The following is a 15,754-nucleotide window of genomic DNA, read 5'->3' on the forward strand; positions in this document are numbered from 1 at the left end:
TTTAAATGTAAAAACCAAACATTTTTTTGAAAGTGTGGGATTTTATAAAATGTTTTAGAATTTAAAAATGCACTATTTTAAAAACTGCTCCCAATCAAAAAATTTTAATGGAGAAACCAAGTGTTTTTCACATTTCTTCAAAGCATATTTGAATAGCAAACAGACTCAATGATGACTCAGTTTGAAAAGTATTCATTATAATTAAATTCCAGGTTAAAAAATAACTTAAATGCCCCTATAAAGTTACTATAGTGGGATTTGAATTATACTTTGTTACTTTCCCTCTAAGAAACTATTTTAAAGTAATTTTATTAAGCTGAAACCAAAAAGTTACTTAAGATCTTGATTCAAAGTATCACATAGTTCAAGTTCTAATTTTAGACCAATAGCTCTGCCTCCCCAAACATAATACAGACTGGCTGGATTTAACTGGAATGTAGGTTTGTATTTGACCTGACAGCACCATGTAGATGTGATCCCAGCCTTTTAATTACAAGATACTAATTAGTATTGCAAAAACATTCACTATATATTATTTAGGCACAAATTATTAATTTTCTTAATCATTGAGACTGAATAATATAATTAATCATTGAGCAAAGACAAGAAATATTGAATGCAATAGACATATAAATTTCATATTTTAATCTCCAAGAAAGACTTAAAAGTTCGAGGTCTTAATTTCCTGCAATGACTTGCGACAAATATGCTAAACTTGTGATCACTTTGCTGGTTTTAATGATTAATCTATTTGGTAAATCATTTATTGCCATTAAATTAAGATAACCTAAGCAAAACAATAGATTTCAAGCATACTAGTATCCTGCTGACCTTATGAAATGCTAATATTATTGTCACTTAAGCAAAATATTTAACTATTATACAAAGCAAATTCTTACAATAATTCTTTCTCACTAGTTAAACAGTATATTCTTAAAGACGGTTTTGCTTGGAGGTTTGTTGAGCATAAAGAATTCAAAGGCATGACAAATGTCAAAGTGAGACCCATACGTGGTCCTTTGATAGTTGAGAGTTTTCGCTCACCTCTCTCCTATTAGCAGTTAAACGTTCTTGTTTTCCAATAGCAGTGTTGAAACAAATAGAAAACGTTAAGAGTCTTCTTTTCAGACAACTACCTGAATATTTTTGAACTGCAATACTGTCTCTGACCCTGTGCTGCCATTTTCACATACACTCTCATCACCGTTAACTCTTGCAGAACCCTACGAGAAAGGAACTATCTAAGGTGAAGACACTGAGGCTCCGGGCCTTTAGTTTATCCAGAGTTGGGTGTAAAAATGAAACAACTGCTCTTGGGGTGGATGGTGAAGAGATGAAGAGCACAGATCAAGAAGCATGAGAAAAATACTCCGTACCAAAGTATTTGAGTAAAGCTGGCTCCCTGGATGGAAACAGTGTAGCAGACAAGCACCCATTTCATCAAAACAGCAGCAGAATCAGTAGCTTTTAAAAGCTGAACAGACCATAAACCAGCACAGTTAAGTCAACAAATAACTACTGAGTTTGTAGGATATGCCAGGCTCTCTGCTAGGTACTGGATTTGCAGTGATGAATATGATGGTTCCTTCCCTCAAGAAGCATGAACATCCAGTGGGAGAGAAACACAAAAGCTGATGTGGTTTTGATAGGTAAAAAGCAGTTAGTCATGAGGAAAAAAAACCTGCAATGGGAAGAAAAGAGCAAGTAATGTGTTGATACCTACAGTAGTTGGGTAGTTCTGACTGAGGCCAAAAATATAGGCAGGGAGTGGTTGAAAATAAGATTGAAGAGATAACAGGCTTGCAGATTCGCAGGACTTCATAGGCTATGCTAAAAAGACAGTGAAGGAAGGATTTTAAACAGAAGAGTGCTCTGGTCAGATACAGTTCAGAAAGATCACCCTTGGTTCATACAAAGACTGAACTGACCGGGAAAAGACTGGGGTCAGGGAAATAATTTCTGTATATCAGACGAAACGTGGAGAACCCATTCAGTGAGAGTAGAGATGAAAAGGAGAAATTTTTGAAAGAATAGATATCTAGGAAGTATATTTAGGAGTCTAGGATGACTTTCGGTTTCTGACTTGGAATAGTTCCATTACCGAAAATAGGGACTGTAAGAGGAATGCAGGGTGGATACTGAAATAGGCTTCATTCTGAACATGCTGAATTTCAGGTGCCTACAGAACCCAAGCGGAGCTAACATGGCAGGCGGTGGGGGTCTACGAGTCTGACTCTCAGAGAAGCAGCCCAAGCTGGAGATAGAGACTATAGAGTTGTCAGAGTTCCTGTGGTTATTAGAGCTTTGAAAACGGACCAGATCAACCAGTAAGACTATATATAGAAAAACAGGCATGGGTCCAAACAAAATACTGCGTGGAGGGGAGAGGGGAAATGCCAAAATTTAAGCTGGTAATTAAGCATTTATTTGCTAATCAAACCCCTTATTTTTTCAGGCATTAACTGTAATCTGGTCTTTAGCTGTTCAGACACTATAGAAATTATTCATTAGCCCATATAAATGTTATGGTCATATAAAAGGCAAAATCATTGATCAATGTTTCATAATGATTGTGTATAAGGCCCCTATACCCCCAAGTTTTAAAGGTTAAAGTTCTTTTACTGCCTCACTTGAATAGTTTATTTGTATAAAACTCAATTATAAATTAATATATTTACAGGTTTTTTCCTCATTAACATTTCATTTCTTCATTCCAGAACCATGATGTCTGATTGACATTAAATATTAGGCTTAGAAAGCCAGTTCAGATGAACCTGTTTGCATTATATATATCCCCGGTTAGAACACGTGCACCTTTCCGCAGCACTTAAATTTGAACAAAAATATAATAAAAATTAATTTTTTTTGAAAATCCTTGGATTTGAAAGCTTTCACAAGTTTTTGTCCTATGGTTAATATAGAAAATCCTGACCAAGCTCATGCATCATATTTCTATTTTATTCCCAGGTGGCACTGACTGTCTATATTGTAATCAAAGACCTCTGTTTCGATTCATAAAAACCACATGAACTGAAATGCAACTCCTGCCAGAACTGTATTCAATTTACAGTCCTGCTATGCTACAGATGCAGTGACTTCCTAAGGCCTGTGCACAGTCATCTTGTGATCTGCATTCAGTCTCAGCAGAATGGAAGGTCTGTTCCTCAATTAATTCAACCACCCAGAGGATTAGACAATTCGTGGCTGTGTCCACTTAGTTCCTTGTAAATCGCTTCCCTCCTAGCCTTTCAGTCCATCATTCGTGACTTGTGCACAGCAGAAATCTCCCCAAACCCTCTTCCTACTCTGATTGCACTGGGCATTGTCTGAGAGGAATGGCTCTCATTACTTCCCTTTGATAATTTACATTTTAATTCTCATTTAAAAACAGCTGGCCTCTGATTTGGAAAACAATACAATAAATCTTTGGGCACACCTCCTTCTTCCTTTCCTTTCCAAAGCACCATGTCTTCCAAAGGACTTACATTTGAAGTGGAAGACATCCTTGGAGCACTTAAACGGATATTCGTAGATCATCTTCAGTTAACAAGAAATTTAAAGGATTTATGAGAAATGTTTTACCCATAATAAGTCTGATGGATTGCTTTAAGACTTCCTACACAAAGAAACAAAAGAATGGTATCATATATATTAGTGAATAAAACATTTTATTGCCTGTTGCAAAACAATTTTTTCGAAAACAATTCTTTTTTCATTTCAAAATTCACATCAGCTACAGGAAGGGCAAATATCTGCCAAGCGTGTAGAGTTGCGTTTGTCTTCTCCTAAAGCTTTGTCTCAGTTTCATCTTTCCAACAGCTGTGATTATTTGTGTTATTCATCCCAACACAGAACCATATCAACACTTGGATCCTATTTAAAGCTATCACATATATGTTTCCTCCCCTAAGTACTTTTTAAACAGGTAAATTAGTGACATGATAAATGTTTATTTATAGTTTATTTAGTTATCCAGAGGATGTGAGATGGCTGTCTTCCTCAACTGCACAAGAAGCTGGTGGAAGGTAAGGATGTTTTCTTTGTTCTGCTGACATGGCTCATCACAGTAGGGGGCTCGTAACTGGCTCTTAATAAAAATTTGCTGAATATAAAGTAGGAGCTCACAATAAACGATTTGTTCCTCTGAAAGATGTCTCGTGATTCCAACCTTTCTTCGTGACATTCAGCTTTTCCCAATTAAGAACTTATCTGTGCAACATCCTAGTCACTGAAACCTTTGCTGGGTGAAAGCTGGTAACACGACAAACTGACTTCTGTAGAAGTGTGAAATGTTAATTTCCAATCAACCATAGAACGTGGAGCTGTCTTAGTGATGATTAAATTTATCCCCTCATGTTGCAGATTAGAAAACTGAGGCCCAGAGAGTCAAATGACTTTCCCAAGGTCTCAAAAAGACGATAGAGTGATAGTGCTTCCTGTGTCTTAGACAAAGGCAAAGACTGGGTATTTTAGACAAATGGGATTTGTTTGTTTGTTTTTAAAGAGAAGGAGACAGTGTTGATTCCTTCAAATCTTACCACCCAAAAAAAGAATCATGGTTTCCTTTTTGGTATAAGACTAAACAAGTATTGTTAATCTTTTAGGGATTCTAAACTAGTTTCTCTAAAAGTGTTCATTCATTCAAAAATATTTATTGACCACTCTCTTCACCCACACAATTTTCTTGGCAGTAGGGGTGTCTTGTAGGTACTGTACAAACAAGCAAATAGAAATTATACAATGACTAAGGTATCACAGTCTCTATTTTACAAATGAGATTACTGAATTTTTCAAAGATAAATATTTAAAAAGTGAACTACTCTATGAAATGTATACAGGCTACATACAATGATAAAGAGAGAAAAATCTAAACACAATATATTAGAATAAACAGTTTTTAGTTTATCATGATAAAGTTATTGTGTAGACTACAATAAATAAAATAAATAAGGGTCTTGTAAGATACTATTTTCATTTACATCCTCTTTCAAATAAATGCAGTGTATTGCCCATGTCTATTCATGTATACACCCCAGGACCAACAATGGGGATGACTCAACACTGACTTCCAGTTCTGTGAACTTCTCAGCTTTCTGTCCAAAAGGGCTGCAGTCTCGCAGTTCCCAGCTGCTCCAGAATGGCTAACGTGACCCGGGGTGACAGGCATCTCTTATACATGGTAAAGCTGTCAGCATTGCCTTTCTTGTTGAGGCTACAATTGTAGCAGGCCAAGCATTTTATTTACTCTCTTTCGCTTGCTGAGAGACAGTAAATCATCCTAAAAGATAGCTTTACTTTGACTTCCAGATTCTTAGATCTAAAACAAAAAACTTGAGAGCTCTGTTGGCAACTGTCCTCATTTTAAAGATAATGAAACAAGGGCCAAGGATGTCATTGTTTGTTTGTCTGTTTTTGGTACTTCCTTTATGAGTCCGTGCAACAAAGATAAATTGCCCTTTGTAAATCTCACACACACACACACACACACACTGGTACCTCGTTCAAAGGAGTGTAGATATTAATAAATGTGCATCTTAGCAATCACATGCAGTCGTGGGATTAGGTAATCAAGCATGTGGTCTTATAACGACAAATAAAACAGAGGAGCAATGTGGGCTTGGAAATAACAATGCAAAGGACTGAGGGAGTTATACGAGGTGATGGCCATATGATTTTCCTCTCTGTTCTCCATTTTACCCTCTCTAGCCTCAAAAAAGGAAAAGACACTTTTATAGACCTTCAATGATGTGTCATCATAATGTTCATGTACAATTTCAAATGTTTAACTTTTAAATTTTATTAACACTTACGTAGTTGACAGAATGGAACTCAGTAAATTAGTTTTAAGTGTAAAATGAAATTCTGATTAGAATTGGTACAGATTTTTCCACCATGGGGTCCATTTTTGTTCTATTATTAGATTATATTGTAACTAGTTATATAACATATATAGCCCAAATTTGAAATATTGTTTCTGTGTTAACTCCATCCTGTGTTGCGGATACATGGACACTAGATTTCATGAAGATGATAGGTAAGGGTAAATCTGACCACCAGAGAGCTGTGTCATTTTAAGGTTAGTTTTCACTCCATCTTGAGGACTCTGCCACTAGTCCAGAAATGGCCTGAATTAGTCCCACTCTAAGTCGACGGCACTTCTCTGAGAAGGAGCATTTCCAGACGTGCCTTGGCCTGAAGCAGGGCTCCCCTCAGCTCACTGGTGGGAGCAGAATCTCCATATACGTAGCCTTCTCTCAGGTCTAAGAACTTCTGAGGTGCATAATAATTTGGGAAGGGCAATTGCAGTTGCTCGGGATCTTTTCCTTATTCTCTTTCCAGAAAAAGGATGTTGAATAAATTCAGTAGAGTTATTCACACAAAAAAATATATTTTATCACAAGATATAAAGTCATGGTTATTTCATTTGTTGCAGAATCTTCAGTGGCCGCTCTTATGTTTTTGATACATTTTGTGATATGAAAAATAACCCCACATAATACAGAAGCCCTTAGCAATTTTCACCTTGAAATAGTTATTTTAAGATAATAAAGAGGATGTTCTCAAGGTTAAATATGCATACTCCATTTACATCCTTCTTTACAGGTTGCTTCCATAAACGTCTGATATCTACAATAAAATGTGATTTATTAGTATTTTTTTGCCATAGGAAATTCAAATTGAATTTGCTTTAGGAAAATATGATGCCATCTTTTCATTATAACTAACTTAATACTATTTAACCCAATCCTCTCGCTAATATTTGAGATACTTTGCACATTTCACTAAAATAATATTAGTACAGGATCGTGTCTGTTATGTATGATCGTTGTAACCATGCCTGGGCAATGACAGTCACTGAAACCTGGTTCTAACCATACCTGTGGCCTCTCACTCACCATATGTCTATGTTCCAGCCTGACTGAAACGCAACTGGTTATAATTTCCAATTCTCTTACATTAAACCATACAAAATGGTTATGGCAAAACAATCACTAATCTAAACACAATCTGAATTTCCTATGGCAAAAAAATACTAATAAATCACATTTTATTGTAGATATCAGACGTTTATGGAACCAACCTGTAAAGAAGGATATAAATGGAGTATGCATATTTAACCTTGACAACATCCTCTTTATTATCTTAAAATAACTATTTCAAGGTGATAAGGTGGAATAAACCCCTAACTATCTAACAACCAGGGCTTTCTAACTTATCTTTTTCTTGTATGGTATTCCTCTCTTTTTCCTAATTTTCAAAAAAGAACCTTGTCATTTCCCATGACACTCCTCTGATTATTTATAAGAATCATTATCTAGTCACATCTAATGGATAACATTTTTTCAGGCTAATGGCCACATGAAGAGCTCTTTTGACCATTATACCATTTCTAGGAGAGTGAAACAAATATATCTCACTATTAATTTAACAGGAGAGTCAAAAGGAGTCCAAGTATTTAATTTCAATGTATTAACGAGACCTATTATTAAAAATAGAAGGCAAGAATATCATTTCACATGAAGAGTATGTAAAACAAAACAAAGTAATCAAAACTCACAGTTCCTTATACTGTGAGTCCCAGACGTCACTCTGGAGAGAGAACCTCGAGCAGCACTTGGAGAGAAAGAGAACAGTGTTTCCATCTGAACTCTAATCCCCAGAGTAGTTCCATGGTCAGGCATTCTTACAGGAGAGGAAATACGTGGGTCTTAGCAGCTTCCCACCAAGACCACTAAGGTCCTGAGGGTTGAAAAATAATTTGAAAGGCGTTTGTGGCAAAACAAACACAATGAAAGATTCAGAAGCAACAACCATACCATTTTTTTTAAGTGTGAGAGTAACATTTAATACATTTTCGCCTATAGCATATTTACACAAAAGTTACTATTTACTTCTGAGAAAATGATTTCAGTGTGAAAACCAAAGAACAAGAGCAGTATGTTCCATCCTAATTTTATAGCAGAATATGATTGAAATGCCACGCCCACCTTTACTCCTGGAAAGCAAGAATTGCTCTGGTCACAGACTTTAACTAAAAGTGGATCTCTAATGAAAATATAGAATGTAGCTTCATTTATACCTTACCTTGTTCTAAAAAGGATTAAAAAAACAGGGCAAAGTGATATCATATGAAAATAAAGCATGAGAGAGTTAGCATATGAAATGTATGCTACAGTACAGTTACTTGAAGTGGGACACAATTTTCTTCTGAAGTTACCAGAGGCCAAGAAAAAAACGGAAACACAACCAGTGCCCATATGACAAAACCAAGCCAGTGGCTTAGGGCAAAGTTTCCAGTTTCTAACATACTCTGACTTCAGAGAAATCTAAATATTCCTCCTATGGGTCTTAAGAAAGGGAAAATTATAACTTTGTCTTTACAAAATCTTCATGTATTTGTGACCTCTTAAAAGTACAGTTATTATCATTTCAAGGACATTTTCTAGATTCATGTTCAACCACAATACATGCCAGGTGTTGGCAAACTACAGTCCAAGGGTCAAAAGGGCGTGCCACCTGTTTTTGTGAATAAAGTTTTACTGGAACACTGCAATACCTATTTGTCTACAGATTGTTTACGATTGCTTTTCTTCCTACGACAGCAGGGCTGAATAACTGCGACAGAGATTGTATGCAGCCCACAAAGCCTAAATAATTTTTTGTCTGGCCCTTTACGGAATAGCTTGCCAACCCCTGCCATATGATATCAGTTATAAAGATATTAAACATTTTTAGAATGCAAATATTTAAAATCAGAAGTAAATATCTAACAAAAATGTGTTTGTAATCTTTTGCAAGAGAATCTGTGTTTACTTAGATATACACACATACAGTACTGATTTTCAATAACTGTTACTAAATTAGTTTGTGGAGTCATGTAGTCCGTTTTCAACATGGCCTAGAAATCAGAGAAGGAGTTGAATTGAAATTTGTCCTTATTTCTTTGCTTTGTTTTCCAAAGCCAATGTCCTTTTAAAAGTACATATTTTGCGTGCACATGACAAAATCCCAATTTTTGAATTACTTGTTGGTTTGTTATTCATAGTTTTAATATTTAACTTGAGTAACTGAAGTCTTGGAGATAGATATCTCACTCCATCTAATGGCTCCACATTCAAGCCATTTACATCACAAATTAATTAATCCTAAAAACAAAACAAAATGGAAGTCAAGGAAAGAAGCTTCAAGAAAAATCAACACTAATTCAATTCTTCATTGTAAAATAAACATACTAATTTCTCCTAAACTATGTGATATTTTGAAAATGCCCTGTGAATAACATTATATGAAGGAATAAAAAAATTAATAGTTTTGTTTTCTATTGAGGAAATGCCTAGAAAAAGTAAATAGCCTTGAACGATGCCAAAAGTACAATAAATAAAATGTCTGGCAAACGGTACTTAGCAGTAAGTTCAATAAAGCATTACACTAGGTCTACACATATTTGAAAACTGCATTAAATATTTCAGTATAAGCAATACATGCATAAAGAGGTCCACTGATCATTAATCTCAAAGGTGATCCAAGATCATCATGAAACTGGATCAGCTTACTTACTGAATTCTCAGAAGATTTAGGCCATTACTTCTAAGAAGCAAAATATGTGTTAGCCTGTAATTTAATTTATTTATAGATTTCAGTACCACGTTGGTTGTTGCTTGGCACCTGGTCTTGCTTACAACTAAAGCTACTGGGGGAAACAGCCAAGAACACATTCACATTGAAACTGGAATGATTTTTGTGACTACTTTTCTCAAACATGAATTTCTACCTTTCTGTTTAAATTTTTTTTAAAAAACTTAGTTTCAGATACAAAAATGGCTACAAGGGGTTAAAATTACTTATACTTGTAATTCTACAATATCTAAAAAAATGACAACTTGAGTTACCCGTGTTTAGAGCATTATATCAGATCAGGTTAAGAAAAGTCTACTCTTGTCTCCACCACTGATTTCTGCATTTTCTAAATTATTTCTCTCTTGTGATTTAACACATTAGTGAATAAGATACAGATGTATCTACAGGGATTTCAAAGATATAATTAAGCTTTGAAAGCTATTATGAGAGTCTCAAAAAATGCTTCTTCTTCTGCCTTAAAAATTAGAATGCACTGCAAATCAAAAACAAGTCAAACCCCTCATCACGGTCAAGAGGAGTTACGCGGCCCGGTGCCCACCTTCTGCTCCAAGGTCCTCTCCAGGACGCTCTACCACGTCTAGCAGATGCCAGTGCCCTTAGCCTGTGGTTGTTTCTCCAATATGCCAGGCTTCTTCCTGCTCGAGGCTGTTCCTTTTGCCGTTCCCGGTGGCTTGAAAACCCTCCCCCAGATATCCCTGTGCCTGGCTACTTCCCACTACTCTTGTCTCCAAAGACAGCGTAGCCCATCCCGGACAGGCTCTAGCGCATGTTTTTGTTCTATGTTCCTTATACCATTTATTCATGTCAGAAATGGTCATTCATTGACTGGTTTACTGGTTAACTTCTGTCTCCTGTTACCGGAATATAAGCTCCATCAGGGCAGGAATCTGTATGGTTTGTCCCAATATCCTTCATTCAGAAAAGTTTCTGGTGTATGTTAGGGATCCCATAACCACTTGTCAAATAAATGAATGAATGATTTATGGACCATGATATTAGAAATACCTAGGGCGCACTAGTCTCATATTTAAGTGGGAGAAAAACAGAAAGTGAATCCTTCCCGAGGAAGAACATCACATACTAAAAGCTATTATTTTAATTCTTTAACAGATCATGTAGATTTTCAGACTATCAAATTCAATACACCACATCTAAGTGCATAAAATATTTTCTTTTAAAAGCTCTGCCTTCCTACGTGTATATTTCTGATGTGCAATAGCTTTTTTCCTGGATTTATGGCTCAAAATAAAGATACTCCAGGGGAAGACAATATGCACAGCCCATTCTTTCATAAATGTGCATGGAAAACATTTTAAGGAATTCTGTTCCATCTACTTGGTGATAAAACAGTCACTCCAATCCTAGTGGTGATTAAACACGTTCATCTAGAGAATCAGGACACCCTGTACGACATTCTCTAACAGAAGGACGACAGAATTCCTTCACTCCCTAGAGAGTGGTAGAGTTTCAGTTTTCAGTTTCTCTTTAAATATTTAAGCATGGTTTCTGCTTAATTTCTTTTTTCCAAGATGCTCTTCATGCCTTTCAAAGATTTGTCAACTTAAGACTCTACGATGCTTAAGCATTGTGGGTGCAGGTGAAGTGCTAGGGAACACAGTAACCATGGCAACACTTAATTCTTATTTAATTTGCTGTCTCCTTGGAAGCCGCAAAAAAAAAAAAAAAAAAAAACCCTAGAGGCAGGGAAACAGGAAGACATACAAGAGTAGGAAAGTAATAGGAAGACGGGCACAGACAACGAGGTCCATGGTCTTCCTACCTCACTTCCTTTTAGCTACAAATGTTAAAGCTGGGGAGACACAAAAGGAGAGCTCTTTCTGAGAACACTTCATGGTGCTACAGATCAGAAAAGGTTTCAATCTGGCTATTTTTCTTGGATTCCATTGGACACAGAGCCAAGTTTTAACACTGACTCAATCAATTTGGAGGCATAAGTATGGATGGTTCAAGCCCAGAGAAAAGCTCCTTGGCTTTCCAAGTACCTTGGGACACATCCCCAGAGTGCTGAAACTCTGTCCTAAGAGATCCAAACGTCAGGAATGGCCCTGGAGCAGGAGCCTGGTCAGTGTTTCCCAGATCAGGGTTAGTCTCACACTTAAACTGGTGTAGCTGGCGTGTAGCTGGTCGGAATGGCTTTAGAATTCTGCGTCCCTCCCTCTTTTACGTCCACGTGAAAGCTACAGTTGAGTCACAAAGTTGGGCAGGTGCAACTGTCACTTCACTCCACCCTTAACTCAGAGAACAGAAACATAACCAGGATTGGAAACGGAGAGTCAGAGCGGGATGGTTCTTCACTAGCCCCCTCACGAAGCACTGAGTTTGAGCCTGAAAAACTGAGTCTTAGGCCTGGTTCCACTACTCACGATCTTAGGAAAGTTACTTCACTGCTCCCCGTCCCAGTTCACTGACGTGCACACCAAAGGTGCCCAGCACTTGCTCTTGACAGGCCCTCTTCCCCTTCAAACATCATGTAATTCATATATAATTAGCAAGTCTTGAGAACTGATAACCCTCCTGTCATGGGGCAGAGGCAGAGAAGAAAAGAACGCACTTAACGACATTCTATGTTTCCAGATGTAAGCACATAATCCTTCTAAGCCACTAATAGGGTTATAAAGAGCTACTCTGTTACATAGACTATAAGTATACTAAGCAGCAAAAAGAAAAGATTTTATTAAAAATCAATTTACTCATTTTGAACATCAGCTTTTTAATGGAAAACTCTGGATTCTTATCACAAACCCTGACGGTCATCTTTGGGAAGGGGCTGCAGGAGGGCAGTGAGGTGGTCCAGGGTTGTACAAAGTTTTCATAACTTCCAGTTTTGATATTGACCACCCTCACTGAATGTGGTCCTATTCAAAACAAAAGAGATAAAAATCATGGAACTAGTGACTGAGTCCCAAAGTGATAAGAACTTAAAAAGAAAAAACAGCCACGAAATCTCAATTTCACCCAAGTCCAATCAGTGGTCTACAATAATTTTCATCATGTCATCTATGAATGAGGTCAACTTCAGTTTGAGACACAGTGGCCAAGCCCATTTAAATAAGTCCTAGATCTTACTCACTTTATTGTTTTATGAGATTTAGCTTTCAGTAGGACGCTTGGTGCTTTCTTAATGCTTTCTTGGCAGGAAAATTTCTCAAGTTCCATCAACTCTGGCTTCTGCTGTTTAAATGAAGATAAACTGCATTTTTCCATGCAAAAGAGTGCCAGCTACACTTCTTAAAAGATACATTTGAGTGGACAGTATTTCAATATAGGACATTTCGATCAACATGGAGAAGCTTTGATTTTGAGCACCATATCTAGCTTTACCATTTGATTTCAATAATCAACAATGGAATCTGGAGTATCTCTCTCCAAACAGGAAAATATACTCATAATTTGAAATTCATTCAATTTTATTTCATTAATGAATACCTATATCATTGTTTTTCCTATAAAATTCTATTTAATACCAAATGTTCTCATGTGGAACATCATACTATAGTTTTTACTTTTCTTTAAATCAACTGATTGCATAACAATTTATCTCAACTATGAAAAATGGTATATTTATAAAAGGCTAACTCCCTCTTAGAAGATTATTACACACACACACACACACACACACACACAAATACCACGATGCTGGCCCTTTGTGAAACACAAGGTAGACAAATTTGGTGGGCTAATAAGTCGTCACAGGTACTATGACTCCATGTTATTGCCCACTGAGCAAAGAAATTGTATGCTACAGATGGCAAATTTTTGTTTAAACAACAAATAATAAGTATGTGGTAGTAAATTAAAGAACGAGATCTTTTCCTAGCTAAACTAGAAGACATATTAAAACAAAAAGAATGCATAACTGAATACTAAAATCTTCTTTCCTTGTTTGTTTTCAAAATGGGCCAAAGGAATGTGGTATCTCATATAAACACCAACAAAAATAGGCAGTATATTGTTTAAAATATTGTTCTGTCAAAAATGCATAGTCTTAAGCAAAGACTACAATTTTGAGAGGCACAATACCCAAATAAAGTAAGAAAATTTCAAAACTGAGCATTATTTAACCGCCTTAATGCCAATGAAAATGATACTGCACCATTCTTCCTGGCCAATAAAATTGAGAAACATTTTCTCACACTAATTCAATATGGAATTCACTGCTGCCCACTAACAAAGCAACACACACTGTTACAACTGTTACAACAATACAGCGTAGCGAACTATAAATCCATTAACACTTAAATAAAGGAATGTAAAGGGTTCATATTGGCATGATTATTCATCTCAAACTAACAGAGTTCGTTTGTATACTTAGTTGTGAGTTTGCTTTAAATGTAGAAGACCTAGAGAGTTAAGTGATGAAAAATACTCATGGTTATTCCAGCACTGTGTTTTATGATCATTCTGAAATGAATGCAAGATGGCTAATGAAGATGTTGTACAGAGCAATGTAATTAGGACTATTTTACTTAAAATTAAATTAATTTAGTTCAACATTTACTGACTGGTCATAGAGTAGTTTGTATTCAACTTACTAGGTGCTTATCAGTGGCGTTAGTCAACTAGCATAGAATGAAGACAACGGACAGCCTGACACACAGCAGCTTTGCTAGTCCACAATGTACAAAAAGAGTCAGACCATTTTATTGGGGATCAGGTGACTAAAATAACAAAAAAGCAGTTGGTTAACCAAATTTTTCATTTTGAAAACAATTAGTTGTACAGTGTACCATTTTTACCTGCAGAATTTTTTTTTAACTACTTTAAAGAAGGCTGGTGAGGATACAGTTGAGATGAGCAATTATCTATAAGATAAGGGAACCTGGGTAAACTAGATACAAATAATGGGGATAAACGAGGTAGTAACTTTTCTTCCGGGTTCAGAAAGGCCTTCTAGAGGAAGGAAGCATGATCAAAGACTGGTACACAGGAGATTATTCAAGGCTGGGGGGTTTACAGGGCAAGACAAAGAAAGGGCCAAGATAAGGATGAAGGCTAGAAGGTGGAAGAAGGAGAAAGTAGCATAAAACTGCACGTTAAATGAGAAATAGAGATATAATGGAAAATAAATTTCAATAAAAACAGCTATATTTGCATTTTCTAATGATCAGTTATTTTTCGCCAATACAAATTGAAAGGAACGAGCAAAGGAAGGAAAGAAGAAAGAAAAGAAGGGAGAAGGGTGACAGGGAAGAAGGAAGAAAGTAAAAAGAAGAAAAGAAAGAAGAGAAAGGAAAAGTCAAGCTATGTCATCTTGTAAGTAAAATTATTTTCTCTAAAAGCCTTATTAACACACAAAAAGAAAAAAATATATAGAAATTTGCCTCCTCTGGTATGTTTTAATGAAAAACAAATTGTTTTAAATTTTCCACAAATATAAATTTAACAACCGACTGAAAGAGGAAATCCTGAGCTCTTTATTTTGTCTAAATTTCCAGAGAATTTCACCAAAATATGTAAGTAAAAAGTATCACAGTTAAAGTACTCCCACTCAAAGGAAAGTTTCTCTCTCTTGAACCAGAAAGTTTAAGCTCACAGATTAGAGTCAAAGCGTTTTTCGTAAAAAGTCAACTAATTGTGTTCATGCTGTTTTAAAATTTTTAGTGCACTACAGAATTTCTCCCAATAAGCATCCTGCATAATTTTTACAAGGAAACACCTATGGCCTTAATTCAAACTAATGACAGGGGAGGGAAGTGGACAGAATATTACGTTGAGGTAGAAAAATAAAACAGATTCTCCCCTCTCCATCCACCTAGACAAAGGCGCGTCTCCATCCCACATGGACAACTATGAACAGCTGGGAACGACCTTTCATTCCTCACCTCCTCCACCCCACGCCCCAGCCAAATGTTCCCACAGACCCTCTTCCTGGATTTTGGCCCTTTGTGTATTGCTTCTTACTTTGTGGTTCTTTAACTGCTTTTGACACCTGGAATCAATTCACGGAACTGATAATTCCTTGAGAATATCAAAAGTTGTTTCTCAGAATACTCTGAATTGGAATTTCCATGTGCCGGCCAGCATTTAATAACACCAGCTTCTACGGCTGACAGACTGAAGCATTTGAGAGACTGTTAGTACCTGCATTATGTAT

General features: G+C 36.3%; 1 protein-coding gene across 38 annotated transcripts in view; it reads right to left on the bottom strand.

Annotated features, from left to right (window-relative positions):
* Positions 1 to 15,754, bottom strand: part of MAP2 (microtubule associated protein 2) — a 281,613-nt gene that overhangs the window by 261,590 nt on the left and 4,269 nt on the right. The gene's annotated exons all lie outside the window — the stretch shown is intronic.

This window comes from Ceratotherium simum, chromosome 37, assembly GCF_057802395.1.
Source record: "Ceratotherium simum simum isolate JZ-2026a chromosome 37, ASM5780239v1, whole genome shotgun sequence".
NCBI classification, from domain to species: domain Eukaryota; kingdom Metazoa; phylum Chordata; class Mammalia; order Perissodactyla; family Rhinocerotidae; genus Ceratotherium; species Ceratotherium simum.